The following is a 21,073-nucleotide window of genomic DNA, read 5'->3' as shown; positions in this document are numbered from 1 at the left end:
CATAGAAATAGACTGCCATTTTGTTAGAGACAAACTTCACCAAGGCTTGATCACTCTCCATCACATCTCTACTGATTCACAACTGGCAGATATCCTCACAAAGGCTCTCACTGGAGTTAAACATGCTACATTATTGAACAAGTTGTCTGTAAATCCAATTACCTCCAACTTGAGGGGGGGTGTTGAGATATAAATCATTTATATCACATGTTAGTTAACACGGTTAGTGTGTCAGAGTTAGTTAGGAAGGTTGTTAGTTAGTTCATAGCTTAAAGTGTGTGTATATAATGATCAATTGTAATGTTCAGTTCTCTCAATTTTTCATATTCAATGAAATATAATTTTCATGCAACTCTTCTAGATTCTTCTTCTCTCTTCTCCTTCTTCTTCTTCTTCTTCTTCTCTCATGTGAGTTCAAGCTCCATCAATGGAGGAGCTTGATTGATCAGTAACAAGCTGTGCTGATTTTATCACAGGACAGGAACAAACTGATTACAAGAGAGCTTCCACTACTACGCGAGGTTCTGACGAAATTTGAGTGGACAGAACGCCGCAAACGGGAGTAAAAACTGAACCAAAATGGTTTCAAGAAGTTTTCTCTTGAGTGTATTCCTTCCTTTTTAAACACTGGCTATTTTTCAATATTTTTCTCTAACAAAAAATTTTCAATTAAAGAATCTCTCCCCAAAAGAAAAATCCCCCCAACAGTGAATAAGAAGAGAATATATATAGGGGATCAATTAGGTTTATGGAAAAATAGGGGGGAAAAAGATTCAAATCCGGATTCAAGGCCCAAATTCAAATTCAAACTTCAAAATTTCTTTCACCAAATTAGGCGAACACCTTTTTCTTGCAATTTTCACCCCATTCCGGAAGAGGAAAGGGGGGAAAATGCGTGTGTCTTCCTCTGCTGCCTGCTGCTGTACGAGCTCTGGGTTTCTTGTCGTTGTTCGCTGGAGGAGAAAGACGTTGGGGTCATCTGGTGTATGTATTGTTGTGTTGTGGGCTGTTGTAATGCTGGACAGAATTGGGGATTGCTAGTTGCCATTATATTGGGCTGCAATTGATGCAAGATTGGGCCCAAAAATGGTATAAAATTGGAGATGAGGCTTGGCCAATATGGCAAATTGAAAAAAATTGCAATCATGGCCCATGGAAGTTAAGGCCTTAGCCAAATTGATCAAGTTTAGTAAGCTTGGCTAATCACTAAAATTAATATAAATTAATTAACGAGCTTCTAAATTTTAAACGAAACAAAATAATTAATTTGAACATAAACTAACCGATTTCAATACTCAAAATTATAACTATAAATTATACTAGACTAAATTAATAAAGTATTTACTAAAACAATGTAGAAACCTTTTTGATATGATTTTCAAATATTTATAAAATATACTAATTACGTATATAATTATATGAAGTCTATTTGTTATTTCGAAATACTATAAAAACCGATTGAGATTACTTAAAATCCTTGAAACTATTTGGAACTTTATAAAGCTAATTATTCTAAATCGTTCGAGAATCAAGAAGCTCAAAAACTAATTATTATCGGGGAGGGTCAAAATTGGGTGTCAACATTAAGTTCATATGTGTGGAAGTGTCACGATCGAGACCATCGTGATTGGCATCCACACAAACCCTCCGGTGGGAGAACCGTTACTACAACTCAACTAACCAAATTAACGAAAACTAAGCATTTAAAGATACGAAAGCAGGTTTAAATGTCTAAAAGAAAAATAGAGAGTTCCCATAAACTCCAAAGGCTTAAATAAACTAGCCAAACTAATGCGGAAGAACAACTCCTAAAACCTGAAAGTCATTGTACCAAAACATCTAAAGTGTAACAAGTCTAAGAAAAAGGGGTACAACCCCGAACTAACATAAGCAACCCTATTTAAACAGTTTGAGTCCGAAAGAATGGACTAAACAAAACTGAAGGATTCATGGCAGCCTGAAAGAACTGGCTCACCCTTGAATCCGGTCTTGATCATTGATCTCCTAAACAAGGTTTGTCAGTAGCCGCCTGAAGATGTCCTATACTCAACAAAGAAAGAGCAAGTGCAGTATTAGTACACAACCACAGTGTAGTGGTAGGATCACGATGCTATCCCAGTAAGCACAACATATATTAGAATTACAACAAGGTAAACACATACATGCGCATAATATATATATATACATTGATTATCATTTCAAGAGCAATGCACAATTCCACATTCTCAATAACTAGTAGATATGACAAATCAATGGTTCTCTCGTGGAACCCAATTCAATGGTCCTCTCATGGAACCCATACCCAAACTGTTAGTGTACCGGTACGTGGTACCTGATCCAAGTTAGTGTGTTGGACGTGACACCCAATCTCATATATGCGCCGGAACGTGGCACCCAATCCAAGTTAATATGTCAGAACGTGACACCCGATCCATTCAACAAGCCACAATCACAATCACAATGTACATTCTCATAATCATACAATCAAGTGTTGATTCATGGCATACAATCATTCGTTCATGCTCAATTTCATTAGGTGTGATCAACAAGACTCCATTCACATACATACATGCATTACAATGAAGCAATTACCAACATACATCATACAAACATGAAATCACAACTATCACCTACCTCGAACAAAGCTTGAATCCCCTAAGAAATTGATTATTCTCCTTCCGGATTCTTTTCGCTTGTTCTTGGTCTACAAACAATCATAATAATGTGAGGATCAATCAACAAGACCTAATTACCCAGATTATAATCAATCAAATCAAATCTAGGTCGAACCCTTGATCCCCATACCCAGATTAGGGTTTCTTACACCATAAATCTCAGATCAAAACCCTCCCCCATTGATAATTACCCAAGAAACTAAGTTCTACGGATCAAAAAATGGATTTGGGGAGTGAAAACCTTACTTTTAGCCTCAAGAATAGTGAAAAACTGTCAAGAAAACACCTGGGTTTGTTTCTTAGCTCTCAAAGTCGAAACTTGCAGAATAATGACGTTTTGGAGTTTTTTTCGACTTAAATTGCGTATATCCTGCTATGGCGGCCCACATCCCACCTCAATGGCCCCGTCTTGGCACGAAAATAGTGAGCTAATTTAAGAATTTCAAACCCCCATTTCACAACACACATTCATCCCATGACACTCAAAAAATACTCATTCACGCTAAGATCAATTTCGAGAGTTCTACTCGCCCAAATTCAATTTCGTAAAGTCATACGAGTTCCTTAATATTTTAGATATCTACTCATGTGATCAAATTCATAATTAGATCTCTCATTAATTACCACATTTTCCTAGACCTCACTGACTTCGATTTCGTCCAAAGATGGACTAGGTTAGGAAATTTCAAGCTACTACCAAAAAGTTTTCTGACCCCAATTCTTTTTCCATTGGTTTTTTCCTAACGACGAAATCAGGTCATTACAGGAAGAGTGCTTGGACACTCAATCCAATACAATTCATAAGATAGCTCATAAATTCAATAGGTGAGAAAGGCCTTTCAACCTTAGAATCATCATATTGTGAGAAAACCCTTCACATCATTATCATTATGTGTTTATGAGAATGACCTTACAATCAACACAACAATTAGATTATAATCACGTTCATAAAGCATATACAATGAGTCCACAATCATGTATAATTCTGATGGTTTACCCCTCTTGGGTCAATGATCACATTCCATCCAACACATCTAGATTTACTACATTAGATATGGATAATAACATGATTCAGTTAACTAATTTATTACAAGCACAATCTCATAGTATTCTTCCTTCATCAATTCACCCACATCACAAAGGCATAAATTGGGAATATGGGGATTATCATGGATTCATGGGAGATTTTATCATAAAAATCACAAAAATCAACAATTCAATCATAACATAAAGTAATTAAACCATTAAAATCATTTTTAGAAAGAATTCATGTCTTGGAGTGAAAACCCTAGCTTTTCTGGAATTTCTAACTTTGAAATTGAGAGTTTAAGGGCTTCATGGATGAAAGTTATCCAAGGATGAAGTACTACCATACCTTGGTGAATAATCCTCACGAAATTTAGAAGAAAACCTTAGCTCTTTGAAACCCTAGGCTCCAACCTCCTTCTTCTTCCTTGAGTTCTAGAGAGAGAAATTTTGAAAGAAGATGAACTTTTGGGATTTGATTTGGGGGTATTGGAAATAATGGGGTGAATGGGTGTATTTTGACTTAAAAAGACTTATATAGGTGTATAAAAGTAAGGCAAAATAACTCCACTTTAATAGGACTTAAAAAGGAAATACCCAAAACACCCCTCACTTTAAGTGAGCTGTCAGGGACCACGTGGGGCTCCACGAGCCGTGGTCCCATCCATGGTCTTGAGGTATTATCTAGGCAGCTCATGCCTTAAGTGTAACATCTTGCAAATTGAAAGAACTAGAAAGAGCTAGAATTAGAAAGAGTTATTTTTGGAAATAATAAAAAAATCTGGAAAATTGGTTAAGTTAAGTTAAGTTTGAGTTTTTGATCAACTTCAAATGATCATAACTCCTAGATCAGGATGAGTTAGGTGTGTTTCCAGATATTGTAGGAAATATCTTGGAATAATCTTTCCAAAGCCGCCGAGTTTGCGCGATTCCGAGTTCGTATGAGTGAGTTATGCCCATTGGAAGTTGGGTTGTTTAAATAAGGAAAGTCCAATCCAGATTTTAGAAAGGCATTATGATCTTTTCACCACCCAATTAATTAATTTCATTTTTGGTAATTAAGTTGGGGTCTAAACTGATTGGATTCAGTTTACGCTTTAATTTGAGAAACAAGTTAGGGTTTTGAGAGAAGAGAAAAAAAAAAGAGAAGGAGCAAGGAATTGTCAAGTTATTGAAGCTAGGCTCGTGGATTTCGTTAAAGGGTGATCCTTACGAGGTATGTGAGTCTTTCATAGCATTGGGTTCGTTCACCTTTGCGCCAATCACATTTATTTCAGCGAAGTTCATTCTAGAAAGTTGAAAGTTGATGAATCTTGAATGGTGTTCTTAAAATTGTTCTTCGTTCTTGAGTTAGGTTGAGGTTGAAGAGTTCCTTGAGGTTAAAATGTTGTTTCCTTGAGTTGTTTGAGTTTGATTCTTGTATATACATACTGGGTATCTGAATCTAAAGCGAATTTGAGAAAAAGAACCGAGTTTAGGTGAATTGGGGTTAAGAAACGAAGAAGGAACAAGTCGGGCAGAAACTGGGTATCAGGTCCGCAACGTGGACCTGTATCTTAGAAGTGTAACTTTCTCTTCGCGTCGCGGAGAGGTCACGGACCTCTCTACCTCAAAAGTTATTTCGCGACCAAATATTTAAATGCGCCTCCGCATCGCGGACTAGTTTCCAGGCACTGATCTTGATCATTTCTCATGTTTTGTTATCTAAAATCATTCCTAAACACCATGAGATCTTTCCTATCACAAATCACAATCCTTGAATCCATAATTCAATTCAAGGAAAGTTAAGAGTCAAGTCAAGAAAAGTTAAAAGTCAAGTTAAGAGAAGTTCATAATGTTTTCCAAAAGTCTTTTACAATTTTTTTAACTTTATTTTAAGACTTGAGCTTTGAGTTGAGTAAAGAGTAAAGTTTGAAGTTCATTTCTTCAAAAAGTATATCGGGACTATATATTCCTAAAGAGTAAATGTTTTCACATTTAAACAAGAAAGAAAACTGATGCTCAAGAAAGAGTTTTGTTTTTACAAACATATTATGAGCTAAGTATATTTTGGGAGTAGTATTGAGCACCGATATGGGGACGAGCTTGAGTTCAGATAACTCACATCTTCATAAACCATGTAGCCATCATGGGTAGTAAAGGATCATACTTTTTAGATGACTCATTAAGATGCTTTTAGCATAGACTAGTGGATCCACTTGGTTAAGCGTTTTATATGACGACAAAGTATAGGACAGTTCTAGCAGCATAGGCAAGACGCTCTATCACCACTTAAGCTCATAGTGGTGGTTTTCGGTTAGAGAAACTCCCACAAAAACTATATTACTTTATTATATGAGTAAAGATGAGTTAGTTATTGCATTTTCTTTAACAAACTAAGTTGTTTTCTATTGTTTTAAAGGCTTTCTATATATTGCATGTGTTTTATTGCTTTATATTGAGTTAAGTTATTCAGGAGTTGAGTAAAGCCAAGGTAAGTGTTTCTTTCAGATTCTTTTCAAGCTTAAGTTATGTTTAGCATTCCAACTCGCATACTCGTACATTCAATGTATTGATTCCAGTTGGTATGCATCTTATTATGATGCAGACGCAGGTAATCAGGATCATCATCCAGCGCCTCGTTGATCCAGTTGAGCACTCAGAATCAGTTGGTGAGCCTCCTAGCTTTCCAGAGGATCCTTATTATTGCTTTCAGTATTTTAGTTCATTAGGATATCGTGGGTCTTGTCCCGACGTCCATCTCAGTTGTTTAGAGGCTTCATAGACAAAGTTAGTGATGCTAGTTCATGAGTCTTTACTTTCCCTTTTCAGTAAAGTTGAGACTTGAGTTGCCACTTTGGCAGTGAATGTTATTTATTACATTCTAAGTTATGTATTGAGCAGTTTAGTTTTTCTTTCAAAGTATAATTATCTTGAGTAAAGTCTTCCGCTGAGTAAGTAAGTTAGACCAAGGGTTCGCTTGGGGACATCAATGGTTTTCTAGTGCCAGTCCCTCCCAGGGTGTAGGCTCGGGGTGTAATAAACTTGTGTCTGTAGAGTCCTAGTTATCGGTGTGAAGCGCGCCACATCTATAGTTAGGAGGCTGCAATATTTAGAAATTTCTTCACTTCTTTCATACTCACTTCGTGCGATAGAATGTATCTCTATAAAAGTCTCTTTCTAACTCGTGTTTACGCGTAACAGATTGTGAGCTAGCCTATGGTCGAGAGTGCCTTCATGAGGTGTTTCTTTCCTCATGAGCTAAGAAAAGCAAACAGATGGTTACTGACATGAGGAGCGGAATGAGTTTATTTGTTGCTGGGCTATCTCGTCTGTCAAGTAAGGAAGGTAAGGCAGCCATGCTAATAGGTTACATGGGCATAGCAAGGCTGATGATCCATGTGCAACGAGTTGAGAAGAACCAGCTGAAGGATAGAGAAGAGTTCAAGAATAAGAGGGCTAAGACATTAGGGAATGAATTCGGGCAGGAAAAGAGTAATGCGAATCGGTCTTCTTTCCAACATAAGCATAAATGACCTTCTTTATTATCTGTTAGTGCACTTGCACCAAGGAACAAATGTGAGTACAATAGTCAGAATTCTTAGAACTTCAGAGCTAGACCTGCGCATTCGCAAGGTAGTAAGGCACAAGAGGGTACTAAGACTAATGCATGTGTTAAGTTTGGTAGGAGCCACTCAGGGGTGTGTCGTGATGGCTCCACTAGTTGCTTCAAATGTGGCCAGAACGGTCATTTTATGATAGAGTGTCCTAAGAGCAGACATAGTAATGGTAATGGGGGAAATAGAGCCCAGTCTTCTTTAGTTGCTCCACCAAATAGAGTTGTATCTAGATGAGCTACTTCAAGGGCAGACGGAGAAGGAAACCGTTTTTATGCTATCGCTCGTCGCCGAGATCAAGAGGATTCGCCAGATGTTGTCATTCGTATGATCCAAGTCTTTAATTTTGATGTTCTTCCTGAGCAACTTCTTGATCCCTTTAGTGTTTCTACACCTGTTGGTGAGTCTATTCTAGCAAAGATAGTCTATCATGATTGTCCCATTTTCGTCAATCACAAGAGTACCATGGCTGATTTAGTTGAATTGTACATGGTAGAGTTTGATGTCATTCCATGTATGGACTGGCTTCATGCTTGTTATGCATCAATAGATTGTAGAACTCGAGTAGCCAAGTTCCAGTTTCCAGTGAACCAGTTATAGAGTTGAAGAGCAATTCTGCAGTGCCTAAGGGTCGTTTTATTTCGTACCTTAAGGCGAGAAAGTTTGTTTCCAAGGGGTGTTTTATCACTTAGTCCGAGTTAATGACTTTAGTGTTGAGATACCTCATATTCAGTCAGTTTCAATAGTAAAAGAGTTTCCAGAAGTCTTTTCCAGATGATCTTCCCGGAGTCCCTCCTGAGAGAGAAATAGACTTTGGTATAGATATTATTCCTGATACTCGTCCTATCTCTATTCCGCCATATAGAATGGCACCATTAGAGTTAAAAAAGTAGTTGAAAGATCTTTTAAAGAAAGGTTTCATTCGACCAATTATCTCACCTTGGGGAGCTCCGGTCCCATTTGTGAGAAAGAAAGATGGTTCTCTTAGGATGTGTATAGATTACCGTCAGTTGAACAAGGTTACCATCAAGAATAATATCCTCTCCCAAGGATTGATGATCTTTTCGATCAGCTTCAGGGTGCTTCTTGTTTTTCTAAAATTGACCTCAGATCTGGCTACCATCAGTTGAAAGTAAGAGAATGTGATATTCCCAAGACAGTATTCAAGACCCGTTATGGTCACTACGAGTTTCTAGTAATGTCCTTTGGTTTGACCAATGCACCTGAAGCATTCATTGACCTTATGAATAGAGTATTCAAACCTTATTTAGATATGTTTGTTATCGTCTTCATTGATGACATACTAATCTATTCAAGAAATGAGGAAGATCATGCTAGTCATCTCAGAATAGTTCTCCAGACTTTAAAAGATAGAGAGTTATATACCAAGTTTTCTAAGTGTGAGTTTTGGCTTGAGCCTGTGGTATTCTTAAGCCACATTATGTCTGGAGAGGGAATTAAAATTGATACTCAGAAGATAGAGGCAATGCAAAATTGGCCTAGACCCATATCTCTAACTGATATTAGGAGTTTCTTGGGTTTGGCTGACAATTATAGAAGGTTCGTCGAAGTGTCTCGTCTATTTCGTCTCCTTTGACCAAGTTGACTCAGAAAACAGTTAAGTTTCAATGGTCTGAAGCTTGTGAGAAAAACTTTCAGGAATTGAAGAAGAGGTTGACTACTGCCCCCGTTTTGACCTTACCAGAAGGCACGTAAGGATTTGTTGTTTATTGTGATATGTCTAGAGTTGGTTTGGGTTGTGTGTTATTGCAGAATGTCAAGGTTATAGCTTATGCCTCCAGACAATTGAAAGTTCATGAGAAGAATTACCCAACCCATGATCTAGAGTTGGCTGACGTAGTATTTGATTTGAAAATATGGCGTCATTATCTTTATGGTGTTCATGTAGATGTGTTCACCGATCACAAGAGTCTTCATTATGTGTTTACTCAGAAAGAGCTTAATCTCAGACAAAGGAGGTGGTTAGAGTTACTTAAGGATTACGACATGAGTATTCTTTACCACCCAGGTAAGGCTAATGTTGTTATTGATGTCGTGAGCATGTTATCTATGGGTAGTACCGCCCATGTTAAAGAAAAAAAAAGAGTTAGCAAAATATGTGCACAGACTAGCGCAATTAGGAGTCCATTTAATGGATTCCACAAAAAGAGGAGTAGTGGTGATGAATGGGGCTGAATCATCATTAGTGTCAGAAGTAAAAGATAAGCAAGACCAAGATCCTTTATTGCTTGAATTAAAGGCAAGTGTTCATAAGAAAAACTGATGGCTTTTGAACAAGGGGGAGATAGTGTTTTGAGGTATCAAGGTGGATTGTGTGATTGATTTCAAGGGTAATTAGGATGATCACTTACCTCTCATTGAGTTGCTTACAATAATAGTTACCACTCTAGCATCCAGATGGCTCCTTATGACACTCTTTATGGGAGAAGATGCAGATCTCCTATTGGATGGTTTGAAGTTGGTGAAGCTGGGTTGATAAGACCTGATTTAGTTTATCAAGTTATGGAGAAGGTGAAAGTGATTCAAGAAAGGTTGAAAACAGCGCAGAGTCGTCAAAAATCCTACAATGATGTTAGGAGAATGGAGTTAGAGTTTGAAGTAGATGATTGAGTTTACTTGAAAGTTTTACCCATGGAGGGTGTTATGAGATTTGGTAAGAAGGGGAAGCTTAGTCCCCGGTATATTGGTCTTACAAAATATCCAAGAGGATTGGTAATGTAGCTTACGAGTTAGATCTACTACAAGAATTAGCAGTCCATCCGGTGTTCCACATCTCCATGTTGGAAAAGTGTATGGGCGATCCTTCATTGATCATACCAACTGAAGATATTGGAATCAAGGATAGCTTGTCTTATGAGGAGATCCTGTTCAGATTCTAGATCGCCAAGTTCGCAAGTTGAGAACAAAAGAGGTAGCATCAGTCAAAGTCCTTTGGAGAAACCAATTTGTTGAGGAAGCTACTTGGAAGCTAAGGAAGATAGGAAGAAGAGATATCCACATCTCTTCAAATTCGGGGAAGTTCCAAATTAAGGTACTAATCCTTTTCTTGGCTTTTATTTATAAGATTAACATGTTGTAATTGCATTGCTTGTTGGGTGGTTAAGTTGAATGTTAAATGTTACACCCTTATCCTACTAAGAGTAATCTCATTCGAGGACGAATGTTCCCAAGGGGGAGATATTGTAACATCTCGCAAATTGAAAGAACTAGAAAGAGCTAGAATTAAAAAGAGTGATTTTTGGAAATAATAAAAAAATCTGGAAAATTGGTTAAGTTAAGTTAAGTTTGAGTTTTTGGTCAACTTCAAACTACCATAACTCCTAGCTCAGGATGAGTTAGGTGTATTTCCAGATATCGTAGAAAAGATCTTGGAATAATATTTCCAACGCCGCCGAGTTTAAATGATTTCGAGTTCGTATGAGTGAGTTATGCCCATTGGAAGTTGGGATGTTCAAATAAGAAAAGTCCAATCCGGATTTTAGAAGGGCATTATGGTCTTTTCGCCACCCAATTAATTAATTTCATTTTTGGTAATTAAGTTGGGGTCCAAACTGATTGGATTCAGTTTACGCTTTTGAGAAACAAGTTAGGGTTTTGAGATAAGGGAAAAGAAGAGGAGAAGGAGCAAGGAATCATCAAGTTATTGAAGCTAGACTCATGGATTTCGTCAAGGGGTGATCCCTACGAGATATGTGAGTCTTTCATAGCGTTAGGTTCGTTCACCCTTGCGCCAATCACGTTTATTTCAGTGAAGTTCGTTCTAGAAAGTTGAAAGTTGATGAATCTTGAATGGTGTTCATGAAATTGGCCTTCGTTCTTGAGTTAGGTTGAGGTTGAGGAGTTCCTTGAGGTTAAAATGTTGTTTCCTTGAGTTGTTTGAGTACACTACAAAACAAAAAGCATTTAGCAACGGATTTCAGCGACAAACAATAGTTTGTCACTAAATGACGACATATTAGCTACGAAAAACTAATTTGGTTGCTAAAATATCAAAGAAAATATCGTGATCCTCAATAGTGACGGATTAGCGACGAAAATTGAAATGTGTCAGTAAAATTGGGCGCTAAAATTTGGCGCCTTAATTTGCCTACGAAAATAGCGATGTATGGGGGATGACAAAATTGATAATCTATTAGCGACAGATTTAACGACGGAAATATTTGTCGCTAGTGTTATTTTATCTCTTGCTACAAAAATTTTGGTCATTGACTAATTTCTTTTAAATTATATAGAAATATTTAGCGATAGAACGCATATCCGTCCCTAAAAGCGTCACTAAATTTTACCCAATTTTTTTAGGGAAAACTACCTATCTACACATACTTAACTACCACATATACATATTTTATCTCTACTTTAAAAATATTACATAGAATACCACTTTTTAAAAAATATGCCATATTTTAAAATAAAATAAAATTAGATACACAATCCCTTTAAAAATGATAATGTATAATTATCTTAAAATTACATCTCCTCAATTAGTAGGACACTAACAATTCAAATTAACTTCTCTTTATTCTTTTCAGCCGTTTCCCTCCCCAATTCCAAAACAGATACCTCACGTATCCCACCATTACTACAATTACAAAATTACTATGGTTTATGATTTCGTTATTTTAGAAAAACTTGTTAGAGTTAATTTGCAAAGATTCTGTAGATCCGTTTGGATTGTTAATTATTCATCAATTAATTCTTTAATTAAGGAGATTATTTACACCCCTTTAATTCAAAGTAATAAATCGTGTATCTCGACTTGTAAAACCGATGGATACATGTATCTCACGAGTAATGATACATGTATCTCAAGGCCGAAAAATTCGAAACTTTAAGATACAAATGAAGGAATTGATGAAGAAGATTAAGTTTATAATTATAAAATTATTATGATTTATAAAATTGTTAGATACGCAAGGATCCTGTAAATGGGTTGTTAATTATTTATCAATTAATCCTTTAATTAAAGAAATAAGTTACACCCCTTTAATTCAAAGTGACAAATCGTGTATCTCCCGAGTAATGATACTCCTCTAATTATGGAAATCAGTTAAAACTAATTAATATAAACAAATAAAATATGTATCTCGATTTTAAAATTCGGCGGATACATGTATCTCGCAATATGAAAACAAATTTGCCATAATTTTATAGTGTATCTCGAACAACTAAATGACCTGAAAATAATGTAGTACATATACATGAGAAAAATGTCTACATATTTTATATTGTGTATCTCATAAAAATATTATGTATCTCGAATTTGGGTAGCATATATGATTAGTAGATTGTTGTAGTTTGCATTATCTCTCAAAAATTATTCCATCAATTCTATAGTTTTCATATTCAATTTCAGATACCCATGAACCGGAATGCCTCAATAATACTGTGATATTCGTCATAATAAAAAAAATCAAAAATTTAAAGGTTGAAAAGAATCTTAATTTGATGAAGAAGATGAAGAAGTTCAGAAAATAATTTGATATATAAATCATTGATGATGAAATGGAGCCATGAATTACGTTATGATTGTTATATCTCCCATAACTTACTCCTTCAATTAAGGGATTATCTCCCACAATTAATTCAAATTAATTAAGGAACGTGTATCCTATCTTTTAAAAAAAATGTATCCCTCCTTTAAATGTTAATAGAGTCATGTATCTTAAGAATTATTACCCATGTATCTTAGGAATAAAAAGTGGTATAGGAAGTAATATTGAAAACTAATGGGATTCCTAGTAATTGAAATGTAAAGTAGTGGGATATATGTAGTTTACCCAATTTTTTAGGGCTCCAATATTTCCCTCTCAACTTAACACTTTTCCCTCATTTTCACAGACAAAATGTAACACCCCAACTTTTCAAAACGTCTACATTAACTCGTACCGTCGTGGAAAGACAAAGAGGTGAGTAATACATTAAGAATGATGTGGTATGTCATATTTTAAGTTTTCAAGGGTTGTATCTCAATTTTTGAAGTAAAGTAAGTCGCAAAATAAAAGTTGGCGAAAGTTATCGTAAGTTCCTTTTAAAAGATTTCTCTGAAATTTGGGACAAATATCTCGAAAATTTTCTCTCAATCTATAAAGAGTTATGGGGACCAAAACACATTAAATCAAAGGTCTACGAGTCTAGTTTCCAACGCATTAAACAGTTTGTTCATACGACTTCAGAATAGAGAGATATTCGTGTTTTCGCGAGACTGCGCAAGCAAGCACGTGAGGTGGGTCCCCTAAGTCGGTGGAAGCTTATAAGATAGCATCTTCTTCATTTTTCCTCATTCAAACTCGTAAGTAACCCAAGAAAATCAGAGAAATTCTCCTCAAATCATCCTTGTGTGTTCATAATCTCTTCTTGGCTCCTTATCGAAAATTGTCCTACTTCGCGAGCTCGTCGTTTTGGTGTAGTTTTCATGGTGAATTGATCGATGTAGCTCCATGGAGGCTGTGGCAGTAGAGTGTTTTTCAGTGGTTTGATTTTATTTAAGTGTTCTGGGCATGTAAAGAAAGGTAGGAACCATCTTTTATTAGTTTATGAATACCTTAGGTCTTTGATAGTAATTTACGATAAGAATTCGTATCGATTGTCGTAGTAATTATTGTCCTTAATTACTAATTGATTTTACCTTTTTTTTAGTGTTGTAGTGGAGCAGACAAAGGTATTTTTAGCATAAATTATAGAGGAATAGGTATGTTAAGGTTGTTCCCTTCGTTCGGCATATTTCCTTAGAGCTTGGGAGTGATATAATAGGGTAGTTAATGTTGGTGATCTTGTAGATGTAATTGTGAATGGTTGGCTGATTGAGTGGTTATAAACCTTCATTATAGGGACTCATAATCTGTTAAGAACAACCATGAGTTAGGAACGACTTGGAAACTATATATAAATTGTTTATAGCTAAATTGCTCACCTTTAGCTTATTCAATTGTTTATTGTTACCCTTGGGGCTATTGTAGTTAGTTGTTGAGCTATGAACTGCCTATGGGGGATATGATGTTGTCTAATAGGACTATGTTTTGCCTAAGAGGGCTATGTGTTGCCTACGGGGCTATATCGATGCCAAAGAGTGTTATGTGTTGCCTACTGGGCTATTTTGACGCATAAGAGGGCTATGTGTTGCCTACAAGGCTATGTGATGCAAAAGAGGGCTACGTGCAGCCCATAGAGCAATGATGTTGCCTAAGAGGGCTATGTGCTGCCTACGGGGCTATATCGCTGCCAAAAAGGGCTATGTGACTTCTTACAAAGACAAGGGGCTATCGATAGGGTTATGTAGATTGATTTGGCACCTTCTGGGCTTATGGGGGCCTAGGTAGGTGGTATGTTGTTTGTACCTACCGAGCTTATAGGGGATTGGTTAGGTTGTTGTTTGATCATTATTGTATTTTTTTTAGATTCGGTAGTGGGTTAGCATGCTTATCTAGATTTGATTTCCTTACCTGATTGCTTTTGGTATATTATGATACTTACTCATTTAGTCTATAATCTTTCATACTCTGTACATTATTTTGTACTGACGCCCCATTGCTTGGTGGCCCTGCATTCATGTATGCAGGACCCGAAAGACGACCCAGTAGACCTTCTCAGCAGCAGGATTGACTTCTATCTAGTTGGCTAGCCCCTTTCCTCCGGAGTTGCCAGAGTTGGGAGGTTTGTTACCTTTGTTGTATATATCTTTATGGGTAGGCTGGGGCCCTGTCCCGCCAATCTTTACTACTCTTAGAGGCTTGCAGACTAGTGTGTGGGGTGTACAACTACATTATGGCCATGCTGGCCTAGTTTGTTGGTTTGTTGATGCTTGTTAGCTGTTTGATGTATTGTATTGATATATACCTGCTTTCAGTTTCGCTATAGAGATCATGGTGGCCTCGATGGCCCAATTAGGACTTTTGTGCTAGTTGGCTATTTCTTTATATGAACTCTTGGGAGTAGCTGTTTATTTTATAGATCTGTTGACAGGGGCCTTGCCGGCTGATGGCTTAATTTTAAGCCGAGATATACTTGTTTGTTTTTCTTGATTGCGTGTGGCTGTCATGCGCTAGTAGCAAGTGGTTCAGCAGGGTCGGCTCAGGACTGAGTTCTGGCATTAGGAGCCAGTTGAGCCCCTCGAGTTTGGGGCGTGACACAAAACCTCTCATCGCTCCCCACCCACTAGCCGTGAAAATGCAAAAATCTTAGTGTGTGAGAGTGAGAAACGTCTCTCACACAGAGGAACCTCTCATCGCTCCCCACCCACTCGCCGATCCACCCACCCTCACCCACCCACTCAGTGAGAAAACTCTCTGTAAAGTGAAAGTTTGTAGATTTTGGAAGAAGTTGAGTTTGATGAAGTGAAAGATCAAAATTTCACAAATTTAGGTAAGTGTTCTCTCTATTTCATCTCTATTATGTTTCTCTTTTTCCTGTAGAACAATAATTTAGCAATAAGCTCTATTTTGTTTGTAATGTAAGAATTTGTCTTCTTCTTTTTCTTTTGTTTGTAACATTTTGATTCATTCTTTTGTATGCTCTATTTTCTGTTTGTAACAATGATTTTGATGTTTTATATGATTCAGTCTCTAAAAGTGAATACCCATATTTTTTCTTGTATCGACAACATGATTGATTCATCGTTGTTGGACATCAGGTGTTGTTGCTTGAAAGTTGCTTCATCATTGCTTGAAATCAAGTGTTCCTGCATCATTATTGGAAATTTTTTGCTACTGCTTTGAAGCTACTTTATCGTTGCTGAAAACTTGTAGCTACTGCTTGGACGCTGCTTCATCGTTGCTGGTTTATCAAATGGTAATTTTAACTCCGAAACCTCATATTTCTTTGTAAATCAAAAGGTATTGTTTTTCTACATTTTCAATTTTCTTCACAAATTTGATATTTTATTTTTAGATTTGGCTGAATCTCAAAGAAATTTAAGGTAAAGTCTTTGAAGATTTGTTTAGGTAAATCTTTAAACTCAAGTAAGTCTATTTTATTTATATATTTCATTGTATCTCTATTCTATATGCTTTTCTGTTCATATTACTTTTCTATTCATATGTATTTCTTTTGACAATAACTTTTATGTACTGTATTTGAACTCAACAAAGATGTTGTATATGATTTTGTGTTCCTCTTCTTCATTTGATTGTCACTGCATTTCACTACCTTTTACTTGAGTAATTGGTTGAATTGTCCAACTGTTGCAAGTTTAAGAATTATGGTTTAATACAGTAAAACTTGTTTTTATTGTGGGTTTGGGTTAAAGTTGTTAACAAGTTATTGAAGAAAATCTTAAGAATCACGACTATATATAAACTTTCTTGCTTCCCTTTTGTTCATTTTGTTGTATTATTTCTTTATATAAAAATCAAACATTTAAATGAAAATCTCTATCACCAAAATTGTATGAGTTGAAAAAATCTCTTCCTCTTTGATTACAAGCAAAAGTATAATAGGTTCTGTATAACTACAACATTTTATTCCTTCAGAACATGTTGACTAAATGGTTTATATAACGAATTGGTGTTGCGTTCTAATATGTTTTGTGTTCTATTAAAGTTTTAAATCTTTGTTGACACTTTTGCTTGTCATTTTTTTGTGGTTTCAATTGTTTTTGCTAAACTATTATGTTATTACTTTAGTTCTAAATTTTTGGATAACTCTAATTGTCTTGTTTATTTTAACATTAAATAGGAGTATGAATAATCTAAAACGTAGTTGGATGTGGTTTTGGAATATCACAAGTAAAATTATGGACTGGGATCTTGACTGCAGCAACTAGGAAAGAAAGACATTTTCCTTTCCGCAGCCTAGCAAAGTAGGAAAGAAAGATCTATGTTTTCTGACCCTCAGACTTATCTGACCATTGTTTCAACTTTTCAAGTTCGACCCTCAGACTTATCTGACCATTCCTTAACTTCTCCAGCTCCTCTCCTAGATTATTGTTCACGAGATCAACACGAGGACTAGCGTTGATCTGGAATTCTGCTTTCGATACATTTCAGTCAGTGCTTTTTATGAGTTGTATTCTCCTTCTCTAGACACTTAATCCTGACAAAGATATTAGGATCAGTAAAAGTAGGTGTTGCAACTTAAATAGTTGTTTCTCAAGTGCAGTTTTTTCAGATTTCAATATTTGGTGTTGATTTGGAATTCTACTTTCGATATTTGATGTTGGTTTTGTTCAAAATTTACTCATGTAAACTTTGTTTTGCACAATATGTCTGTTTTTATTCTTAGACCTTTTTTTAATGCATAATTTTTTAAACACATGAGAACTCATTGATGTTAGTTGAGTCTGGATGTGTCTATTGTTGTTATAAATAAATAATTTCACTAATTTTCACTCTTTTGCAGGAAAAATATCAAGAAATATTATAGAACCAAACACAAACTCAATCTGATGTTGATCAATGGAAAACATATTATCAAGCAACGGGAGGGGAAAAGAAAAGAAGGATATATGGTCTTAAAGCTCAAGCAAAAGTATTTTATGGATCAAATTTTTGTGTCTCTTCTGGATCTGATGCTTCTGGCTCAGTACCATGTCCAAATGCTCAAACAACACCGACATAAAATGTGGATGAGTTAGTGGTGCGAATGATTCCTTCGCTAACTAATCACCTACTTTCTATATTTGTAGAGCAGGTACGTGGTTTGATTTCTCCAGCCTCATCTCAGTCAGACTCTCCTACCAACCATCCATCAACTATTGCACTTGTAATTCCTGCTCCAACTGCAACAAATATCGATGAGGATCGTGCATCGATATCTAAGAAATGATTGTGGCTCTCTAGTCTCTCCTAGTTAGTTTTGTTGGCCAGATTTTGTTGCAAATGCTTTCAGCTATATATTTTGCTTGAAATTTATCATTGGGGATACTTTGAACTTGGTAATATAATTTGCACTTAGTTATGTACTTTGGATCTTGTAGAATATTAATTTCTATGGATTAAGTTAATTTTATGATTGTATAATATGTGTTTGAAAATGTGTATTTAATTACACAAATAAAAAAATATTGATAGATTTGTGACAAATTATTTCGTCGCTAAAATTGAATGGAGATGAAATTAGCGACAAAAATATTTGGTCGCCCTATATGATGAAACGATGAAATAATATATAAAATGAGGGATAAAATTAAAAATACACGACGACTTTTTTTGTCGCTAAAGAAATTGGTGACGAAATTAGCGACAATAATTTGGTCTCCAATATGTTGAGACGACGAAATAAGTTACAAGAACAACGACATAAATTACAAAAATAGTGACAGATTTTTCCGTTGCTAATCTTGCCAACGGATAACTTTCGTCGCAAATCCGTCGCTCACTTTGTGACGGATTCAATTTTTTCGTTGCTAAATGGTTAGCTACGCGCAATATAGAGACGAACAATATTTTGTCGCTATTCCGTCGCTAAACCAAGATAGCAACGGAATAAGCTATTTAGCGACCGATTTTGTTTATCGCTAAACACAATTTTTTTTGTAGTGGTAAGTCAGGTCAAGGGTTCGCTTAGGACCAGAAATGTTTCTCGAGTGCGAGTCTTGCCCAGGGTGTAGGCTCGGGAAGTGACATTAAGCTCACACGCCCAAGAAACTCCACGAGTCGTGGTCCCTCTCGTGGACCTTGAGGCAGTGGCTAGTTCAAGCCACCCTCAATGGACATCCCACTAAGGTAAGTCAAAGACCACTCCCACGAGCCGTTTAAGGCTTCAAGGGTCGTGAAGTAGCTCGTGTGGAGGGGTCTCTTTTGAGGCAGCCTAAGGAGGCTATTGCATGCACCTCCATGAGTGGCACCACGACTCGTGGTGCCCACAACGGGTCATGAAGACCCTCGTGGTCTTGGTGGGCAGTGTTTTGGACAAAATGGGCAGCCTTGGCCCTTGACCTTTTTCCTTGACATTAGCCCTCACATTTTAGTTCTAGTTTTCGAGATGTTACAATTTAATGTATAGAGTTTTAGCTTATACACAGAGGATTAAATCATCGGTTCTTATAAGTATAAAGTTTTTTGCTCACAATCTAAGATGAAAATTGGACATGACATGATCAGTATGATTGCAGTATAAGATTATATATATTTTTTCTTGATTATGGGAACGGTATAGTTCTAACATTGTGCTAGTGCATTTTGTATATATTGAACGGGACCGAGTATAGATAATTATTTTAGATTGACTGACAAAAGTATATTCTCTAAACTATTAAATGTACTTATATTATCAATCATGATATAACTATTATGATTTGTATATATTAATTATCGTTTTGATTTATTAAAATGTGAGATTCTAAGATGAGTCTATATGCCTAGTAGATTGGATGGATGATAATAATATACATTTGTGAGATAATAAGTTCTATGATAGAGTCCATATCTCGATATAGAGATTGATGATATACATTTTTGAGAAGCTTAAAAGTTTTCATCGTGTCAAACATTACAAGTGAATTTATGAATCTCTCATAAAGTAAGTTAAGCAGTGCTCTAAAGAAAATTAATCTTTGAATTAAATTCGTCGATAAGTTAATTTATTAATTAGTATCTGTAATCTTAACATGAGTATTACATAAGTATTTAATGAGTAATTTTGAAATATAAACGGAGGAGTGCAATTACGAATTTCTAGTGGAATGATTTGTAATTTATTATGATAAGAATAATTTAAATTAATTATTTGAATTATTTCCATAATAAGGAACCTTAGTAATTAATTTTGTAGTTCCTACTTGACTAGAACTCGGAATTCTATTTCTAAGAGAAAATGAAGAAAAAAGTGTGTTTTCTGGTTCAAGAAGAGGATTAAGGACCACATGTTTTTCTTCTCTTTTTTGGAATGGGAAGAAATCTCTATAAGTAGGAATTCTTCTAACCTAGAAAGAAAATAAGTTTTCTATATGATACTTGCCCATTCAAGTATTGCGAGAGTTTGGTTGTGAACTTGAGATCATTGTAGAAGACAGCAAAACTGCAGTTTAACTTATGGATTCGCTTGAAGGTATATGTTCACGCTTCAAGAGGTATTTATCTAATTAAATTTCAAAAAAATTATGTGTTCTAACATGATTGTATGTGTTCTAGCATAAATATATGTATTGCCTATTATTCATTTAAGCGGTATGATTCTAATATGCTTCTGAGGTGCATATAGTTTCCAACTGTAAATTGGATTATCAAGTACTTTAGCATATTACATTTTTTTTTCATGAATGTTAAAATTAAATATGACTTTATTGAGTAGTAATAAGATATTTACATGCTCATGTATTATCGGATTGCAAGAAAGAAGTTAAAAGGTCTATCAATGAGAAATTGAATATCGAATGTTTACACAAAATTGTACAAATTTACTATACTTAAGTGATCTAATGATGTGAAAATGCATGTTAACTAATTACGACTAAATGTTAAAAAGTATATGTTATACACTAATTGGTTTGACATAAACATCGAATATAAGAAAATTTGAACGTACAAATTATTCATAGTTTAATTTTATATTAGATTGGATATTAATTTTATATTAGATTGGATACTAGATACAATAATTTTAATTAAAATTATGATGAGAGCAAAAACTTTGTAGTTGCAACAACTAAAACTTCAAATCCAACTTGTTTTGTTAGGATGCCTAATTTGGAGATATTTTTATGTTTTAATTTCTTTTTATGATGCATACTAATTAGGAAAAATGTTGACTTAAATATGGTCTTTATACTTGATTTTTACTCATTTACTATTTAAAATTAGATATTCATTACTTGTCACTTTT

Source organism: Solanum tuberosum, unplaced genomic scaffold, assembly GCF_000226075.1.
Source record: "Solanum tuberosum cultivar DM 1-3 516 R44 unplaced genomic scaffold, SolTub_3.0 scf00248, whole genome shotgun sequence".
Lineage (NCBI taxonomy): Eukaryota > Viridiplantae > Streptophyta > Magnoliopsida > Solanales > Solanaceae > Solanum > Solanum tuberosum.
Note: the sequence above shows the minus strand (reverse complement) of the source record.